A 9,299-nucleotide genomic window follows, 5' to 3' on the forward strand; every position below is an offset into this window, starting at 1 on the left:
CATGGTACTTACAATTGAAAATTATGTATTAAATGCTCACCTGTGGAAAAAGATAACTCATGAGGGATATTTTTCAGGGGTACACAATTCCTATAGACCAAGAAGGAACTCTTCCAGACTATAGAAATCTAAGTATGCAGGAGTTGAATGCTCAGTCATATAAAATAACAAGACAACAACAACCCCCAAGCCCCAGATGTTAGCCTCCAGAAGAAGAAGGGACTGTCTGAGGAAACGTTGAGGGCAGGTAGACATAATGAAAACGGTAAGAGAACATCTACCCCAAGTCTCACCAGCTCACACATCTACCCGCTCTCCGAGGAATCTGCCTCCTCCTTCACCAAGAGTCTTCCGCGCTGTTTGGTATCTCACCATCTTACCCTTTCATGCTCACAGACTTGTTTTGTTATTTCCAAATTCTCCACACATCGGGTCCTAGTCTTCCCTTTGAACCCCCTTCCCCTCCATTTACTGACTTCTGTGGCTCAGACTCTTATTCCTTGATAACCACTTCTGACCTGGAAATTGAGCTTTGGTAAAGAACGCTGTCTCTACCCTAACCTTTTCCCCACCTTCTCCTCCGGGATCTGATCTGTAACCCCCAACTCCTTCGCTTTCCTCTCCATCAATACCTTTCTTAAGAAGAGTTCTGCAGGTCAGTGCATGAGTCCTGGAGCCTGGTTTCATCGAGCTCCAGCACCTACCAGCTGTGGATCTCTGCAAGTTACTCAGCTTTCCCCACCCTGTAAAAGAGCTATAATAAAATAGCTCCTACCTCACAGTGATGTTCAAAGGTTTAGGTAAAATGTGCATGAATTTCTCAGCCCATTCCCAGTGCACAGCATGTTGTTAGATATATTATTACTTAGCAGCCCTGAACTGCTAGCAGAGTCAGGAATTTGCACAGCTTTACAGTGGAAAAAGAGTTCTTAGCTTAAGAACGGCACTGATGGGGCGCCTCAGTGGCTCAGTGGGTTAAAGCCTCTGCCTTCAGCTCAGGTCATAATCTTAGGGTCCTGGGATTAAGCCCCGCATCGAGCCCCGCATCGGGCTCTCTGCTCAGCAGGGAGTCTGCTTCCTCCTCTCTCTCTCTCTCTGCCTGTCTGCCTACTTGTGGTCTCTGTCTGTCAAATAAATAAATAAAATCTTAAAAAAAAAAAAGTATGGCACTGATGTGTGACGTTATGGATATAAGATGTATTCTGAATTTTGTTTTTATTACAATCATGCAATAAAATGCACATATACTGTGGTGACAGCATAAAACTAAGCTTTAAACTGAGATGTTAACATTTTCTTTCTTTCTCTCTCTTTTTTAAAGATTTTATTTAATTATTTGACAGAGATCACAAGTAGTCAGAGAGGCAGGCAGAGAGAGGAGGAAGCAGGCTCCCTGCTGAGCAGAGAGCCTGATACGGGACTTGATCCTAGGACCCTGGGATCATGACCTGAGCCGAAGGCCGAGGCTTTAACCCACTGAGCCACCTAGGTGTCCAGAGATGTTAACATTTTCTGAGGGAAAGAAAATCCAGCTAAAAAAGCCTTGTGCTATAAAGTCCATATACCTTCCTCATCTCCTCTTTACAACAGTCCTGTATTGATGTGTCTACTTGGCACATGACGTAACTACTGTCGCTATTTGCTGGTTGGTTACTAAAGGCTTGTCTTTTACAGGCTGATACACTGTAGTCGGACACCCTCTTAACCATAAGTGTAGTGACTAACGAGGTATTTATAAAATTATTCAACTTGCCATCTTTAACAACTGTCCATTGAATAGGCTGTATGGCTTGAACATTTTCTTGATTAACTCCTGGATGATTGTTCAAAACATCTTTGCAGCTGTTCCACGCCTTAGAAAGTTGGATGGGTACGTAGGGGGATCCTATACGGACGCAACCATACTTTCCCTCTCCTAATGTTTAAAATCCATGCTCAGGACCACATTTCCATAAAGGTAAGCTTGCTTTTTTGTTTTGTTTTATTTTGTTTTAAAGAATTTTATTTATTTATTTGACAGAGAGAGATCACAAGTAGGCAGAGAGGCAGGCAGAGAGAGAGGGGGAAGCAGGCTCCCTGCTGAGCAGAGAGCCCAATGCCGGGCTCAATCCCAAGATCCTGGGATCATGATCCCAGCCGAAGGCAGAGGCTCTAACCCACTGAGCCACCCAGGCGCCCCAGCTTGCTTTTGTATTACAAATAATCTGGTCCCTTTTCTGGGTGTATGTGTGTGTATATGGGGTTTTTGGTTTTTTTTTTTCATCTTATAGTCATTAATGTTGATCTCCCTCCTCTGCTTTTTCATGGATGTGGGTTGGTGATGATCTTTTTCAGAATATTTAAGACTCTTGATGTTTTTTGGCCACTCTGTTCCTAAATAAATTGACTTTTTCAAATCCAGTGTTATGAGACATTGGGATTACCAATTTGATGCTTTGCTGAACTCTTACTATATTAAATCCCTACAAAAAACCCACAGTTATGCCTGGTGGCATGTATTCTTTACCCCAAAGCTGCTTTTGCTCAAGATGATTATCTTGATGTTTAGACACTTTCTCATCGCATACCCCATTACTTCATCAGAGCTGAGCTTACTGGACCAGCCGGAATTTTCCAACCAATCAAGTCCGGATCTCTTCTCTCCTATAGAACTCTGGCTAAAAATAGAGTCAGAAATGGGTTTCCAAGAAAGACTGGGGTGCAGGTATTGGAACAAAGCATACCTATAAGCAGTTTTGCTAGACTGTAGATTTATCAGCAAATCCTGGGAACAAAAGGTTTAATGACAAGGAATTTATATTCCTAAACACCTTGGTTTTGATATACTAGGTGCAAAGACAATTAAGATCCTCATGCCATGTAAATGGTAGGATTATGTATCCTTAAACTCTGGAGACGGCATTTACCAACAAAACCTAAGTGAGGCAATACTGGCAGTGCTTAGAAGATGGTATTGACTGTTTCCATTTCCTTATTACAGAATCATACCTGTTCACTTCAAACACATCAGGGGTTTCCCTCAATCTTCTGTTTGAGGAAATACACATGTGCACCATTTATTGAGCAAGTCTCAAATGCTCTAAAGATTGGCAGAGAAGGAATTTTCTAGCATTCAGTCCATTGCTGTTGTGCCAGAACTGGTGGATTTGCCCCCAAAGTAAAGACCAATAACAGATGTTTACATTTGGGGGTACAAATTTTTCATTTCCTTCGTATAAAGTGACCATGATTTACCTCCTTAAAACACAGCCCTTGATAAATACATCTTTCATGATGATCACATAAAAAGAGAAAAGTCACTTTCTTTTGCAAAAACTAAGGTACCTACATCCACAAAGCAGCAGTCCCCCAAAATACGAAGTCCTGAACTCACGCTGGTGATGGGACTACAAGCAAAGTGACCCATTCCACACCCCTTGATAGTTCTTCAAACCCCACATGGAGCACAGTATCTTGACCACAGTGGTGTTGCATGAAGCCATGCGGTATAACACTGCACAGAAACACACACACACACACACTTTTAAAGCTGTAAAAATCTGAATAACCTCTGTGGAGTATTCCAATGTCAGTTTCTTAGTTTTGAGATATAGGTGCAGACTTGGTGAAGGATGCATGAGAACTTCCCTGCACATTTTTTGCAACTTCCTATGAATCTGTAATTTTTTCAAAATACAAAGTTAAAACACACACACACACACACACACACACACACACACACCCATATAGAATTAAAACCTTTGATAGAATTCTTTTGAAGGACTGATGTAAGAAGCAAATAAAAGTCCATGCCACCATAAATGAGTGCTTTTATAAGGACATTTAAAACTACAAATAACAATTATCTTAAATACCAAAGCAGGTTAATTTAATAAAGTACATTCTAGCTTCTTGATTAAATATTAGTTTTCATTTTGTTAGGGTTTATTTGGTTTTGCTCTGTGTATGCAGATAATCAGAACTATCAGCTAATTCTGCCCTCCTCAGAATCAGAAGAGTCATACCTGCCTACCCACAGCACTTGTCTTCTCCTATCTATGATCTCTACAAATCAGTCTTCCTTAAACTTTCCAGTTTAAATAACATCATACCACAACTCACTTCTATTGTTAGGAAACTTCACCACAACTGGAAATGTTGTGGCTTGTTTTTAGACCCAGGGGCACATATGTGTTTCACATTAAGACATTTTAAATCTTGGCTTTATTTGCTCCCAGGAAGCCAGATTCTCCATCTGCCTAGACTGTTTCTTGTCTAAAGCATCTTTGGGAACTGCATTAACTTTCAGGCTATATGGATTTTATTTTGCACTTAGAGTTTCATTAATTGTTATTGTTATTAACAAGTATCCTTCCAACAACTCCAACATCTTCCACACCTACAAAGTACTAACACACCAGGGCCTTTGGAAGTTATGATAGCTGAACTTATCTTTAGATGGAGAGGGAATAAAAGTAAACATCTCCTATAGCCCTCTGGTTCTCAAACTTAGCTGCACACTGGAACTACCTGGTGGGCTTTAAAAATTACCAATGTGGGGGTGCCTGGGTGGCTCAGTCAGTTAAGCATCTGCCTTTGGCTTAGGCCATGATCCTGGGACCCTGGGATCAAGCCCTGCATTAGGCTTTCCACTCATCAGAGAGCCTGCTTCTCCTTCTCCCTCTGCCTGCTGGTTCCACCTGCCTGTGCTCTCTAATAAATAAATAAACCTTCAAAAAATAATAAAATATTTAGGGCTAACTTACATTAAAAAAATAAAAATTACCAATTTTGGGGGGGACTGGATGTCTCAATCAGATCATGTGACTCTTGATCTCAGGATCATGAGTTCAAGCCCCCCATTTGGTATAGATATTACTAAAAAAAAAAAAAATCTTTAAGGGATGCCTGGATGGCTCATTTGCTTAAGTGTCTGACTTTGGTTTGGGTAATAATCTCAGGGTCCTGAGATGGAGCCCTGCATCGGATTCCCTGCTCAGCAAGGAGTCTGCTTCTGCCTCTCCCTCTGCTCCTCCACCCACTCATGCTCTCTTTCCCTCAAATAAATAAAATCTTTTAAAAAGAAAAAACTTAAGGGGGCATGCCTGGGTTGTTCAGTCAGTTAAGCATCTGCCTTTGGCTCAGCTCATGATCCCAGAGTCCTGGGATCAAGCCCTGCATCAGATTCCCTGCTCAGTGGGGAGCTGCTTCTCCCTCTCCCTCTGCCTGCTGCTCCCCACAACCTGACTTGTGCTCACTCTCTCACTCACTCTCTCAAATAATAAAATCTTAAAAAAAACTCAAAAAACATTTTTAAATTACTGATGCCTGAGTCCCATCTCTAGACTCTTAACTGTTATGACTACATATTATGACTCTTAACTATTAACTGCATGTTACATGTAACTACATGTAACATGTAGTTAACATGTTAACATGTAGCTTGAGCCTTGGGAGTTTTAATAGATTCCCCATGTAATTCCTAGATGTAAAGTTTTATAACTAATTGCTTTACCATACAAATTTTTGCATGGAGCACTATTTATATTTCGCCATTCTTCCAAACACACATGCATAGAGAGTACTCTTATGTTCAAGTGCTTATGGAATCTAACCAATTATTCAACTAGAACCTTACCAACCCTTGGTTTAAGGCCACCATGGTCAATATACTTCCCTGACAAACTTTAGGAATGCTTTCCAGATCTTGCAGAGTCCCTATCGACACACTCAGATTCACATCTAGTGAAAGCACAAGGCTCTTATCAAAAACAGAACATCCTCAAAGTATATCCTTAAAAAAAAAAACAAAAAAACAAAAAACCCAGACTGAGTCATGTTGGGTTCATAGAAAAATCAAGCAGAAGATACATAGATTTCCATATATTACCTGCCTCTGTATAAGCACAGGCTCCTTCAGTATTAACATCCCCACCAGAGTGGTGTATTTGTCACAACTGATGAAAGTACATTGATATATCAGCATTCTATCTCAAAGTCTATCATCTTCATTAGGGTACACTCTTGGTGTTGTACGTTCTGAGTTTGAACAAGTGCAAATGACATATATCTACCATACAGTATCATACAGACTAGTTTCACTGCCCTAAAACTCCTCCCTTATCACTAACCCCTAACAAGCACTAATCTCTACTATCCTCATAGTGTTGCCTTTTCCAGAACGTTGACATTTTCCACTTTCTTATATAGTTGGGATTATATAATGTGTAGTGTGTGCTTCTTCTTTCATTTACCAATATGCATTTAAGTTTCCTCCATGTCTTTTGATGGTTTGAAGGCTCATTTCTTTTTGGTGTTGAGTAATATTCCATCGTTTTGATGTACCACAGTATACTGATTCTTTCACCTACTGAAGGACATCTTGGTTACTTCCAGATTTGGGCAATAAATATTTAAATTTAGGGCTGCTATAAACATCCATGTTCGGGTTATTGTGTGGCCATAGGAGTGTGACTTCTGGATTATATGGTAAGAATATATTTATTTTTCAAATAAATTGCCAAACTGTCTTCCAAAGTGGAAGTATTCATGTTGCATTCTCATCAGCAATGAATAAGAGTTCCTGTTGCTATACATCTTCACCAGCATTTGGTTTCATCAATGATCTAGATTTTAGCCATTCTAATGGTATGTGTTGATACCTTGTTGTTTTCATTTGCATTTCTCTGGAGACATATAATATGAAGCATCTTTTCATATGCTTACTTGCCAACTGTATATCTTTTTGACGACCTACCTGTTAAAATCTTTGGCCCAATTTTAGGTTGCATTGTTTTCCTATTCTTGAGTTTTAAATTAAGTGTTCTTTATACATTTTGGATAATAGTCTTTTATCAGATACGTATTTTGCAAATATTTTCTCCTAGTCTGGGGTCTTTTCTCTTGACAGTGTCTATCATAGAGCAAAATTTCAATTTGAATCAAGTCCAACCTATCAATTCTTTCTTTCATGGGTTGTCTTTGGTAATCAAAAAAGTCATCACCAAACTCAAAATCATTTAGGTTTACTCCTATGTTATCTTCTAAGAGCTTTATTGTTTTATGTTTTACATTTAGTCCTATGATCCATTTTGAGTTGATTTTTGTGAAGGGTGTAAGGTCTGTATCTAGATTCAACATATTTGTATACTGATGTCCAGTTGTTCCCGCACCATTTGTTGAAAATACTATCTTTGCAGGCACCTGGGTGGCTCAATTGGTTAAGCTTCTTCCTCTCCCTCTGCTCCTTCTTCTGCCTGTGTGCTCTCTCAAATCAATCAATCAACCTATCTTCAACAAAAGTACTCTCTCTGCTCCATTATATTGTCTTTGCTCCTTCGTCAAAGATCAGTTGATTATATTTATGTGAGTCTACATTAGGATCTCATTTCTGGTCCCTTTATTTCTGCCTATTGTCTATTTTGTCTGTTTTTGTCTTGATTACCATAGCTCTATAGTAAGTCATGAAGTCAGGTAACATCAGTTCTTCAATTTTGTTCCTCTTCAATATTGTGTTGGCTATCCTGGATCTTCTTGCCTCTCCATATGAACTTTAGAATCAGTTTGTCAATATCCACAAAAAAACTTGCTGGGATTTTTACTGGGATTGCAGTCAATCCATAGACAAATTTGGGAAGAACTGACATCTTGACAATATTAGTCTTTCTATCCATGAACATGGATTATCTCTGCATTGGTTTAGTTCAATTTCTTTCAACAGAATTTTGTAATTTTCCTCATATGGACATTGTACACAACTTGTTAGATTTATACTTTAGTAGTTTGTTGTTGAGGTTGCTAATATAAATGGTATTATTTTAAATTTGAAGTTTCATTTGTTTATTGCCAGGTACATAGGAAAGCAATTGACTTTTATACATTAACATTGTATCCTATAACCTTGCTATACGTATTAGTTCCAGGAGTTTGTTGATTCTTTTGGATTTTTTTTTTTGATTCTTTTGGATTTTCTATATAAATGATAGTGTCTTCTGCAAACAAAGGTGGCTTTATTTCTTCCATGCCAATCTGTTTATCTTTTCTTTCCTTTACTTGTCTTGTTGCATTATCCAGGACTTCCAATATAATTTTGAAAAGCAGTGGAGAGAAGGGACTTCTTTGCCTTGTTCCTGATCTTGGTAGGAAAGTGTCAATTTTCTCACCATTAAATATGATGAAATATGTTAGCTGTAGGTTTTTTTGTGGTTACTCTTTATCAAGGTAAGGAAGTTTCCCTTTATTCCTATTTTATTGAAGGTTTTTTAAAAAAAATTCATGAATGGATTTTGTGTAGTGTTTCTTTTATATGTTTATGTGTTGTGATTTTTCTTCTGTAGCCTGTTGTGATGGACATCATCAACTAAGTTTTGAATGTTGAACCATATCTTGCATACCATCCCACTTGGCTGTGGTGCATAATTCTTTTTACACATTGTTGGATTCAATTTGCTACTATTTTGTTAGAGGTTTTCACATATGTGTTCATGAGAAATCTGTAGTCTACAGTTTTCTTTTCTTGTAATTGGTTTTGATATCAGGATAATGCTGGCCTCATAGTATGAATTAGGGAATATTTTATCTGCTTCTATCTTCTGAAATAGATCATAGGAGGTTGGTATAATTTCTTCCCCAAATGTTTGATAGAAATCCCAGTAAACCCATCTAGGTCAGGTGCTTTTTGATTTTGAAGGTGTGTAAGTATTGATTTGATTTCTTTAATAGATACAGACCTATTCCAATTGTCTTTTTCCTTTTATAGTTTTGGCAGATTGTGTCTTTCATGTAACTGGTTGATTTCATCTGGTTGATCAAATCTGTGGGCAGAGTTGTTCACAGTATTCCTTTGCTATCCTTTTAATGTCTATGGGCTCTTTAGTGGTATCCCCTCTTTCATTTCTGATATTAGTTATTTGTTTAAAGAATGTTTTTTTAAAATTTATTATTTAAGTAATCTCTACACCCAATATGGAGCTCAAACTCATGACCTGAGATCGAATGGCATGCTCCTCTGACTGAGCCAGCCAGGCACCCCAAAAATGTTCTTTTAATACCTAAAAAATTTTTAACTAGATCTCCTCATGTAAAATGGGTATTCCAGATTTGGCCAAACTAATACTTCTTTTTTTATAGGGTATCAAAACTTTTATTTTCCAGGATTATTCAAACTAGTGTTAAACAAGATGTGTGATGTGAGAAAATATTTTCATAGCACCTGTGGATCCAGTTGTCATAATTCCAAAGGGAGAGAAGAAGGAGTTGAAAAAAAGAACTTCATGATTAAGGGAGATAATATCAGTTGAAAATTTAATTTCCCTACCATT

This window comes from Mustela putorius, unplaced genomic scaffold (genome assembly GCF_011764305.1).
Source record: "Mustela putorius furo isolate JIRA1106 unplaced genomic scaffold, ASM1176430v1.1 tig00000129_pilon_pilon_pilon, whole genome shotgun sequence".
Lineage (NCBI taxonomy): Eukaryota > Metazoa > Chordata > Mammalia > Carnivora > Mustelidae > Mustela > Mustela putorius.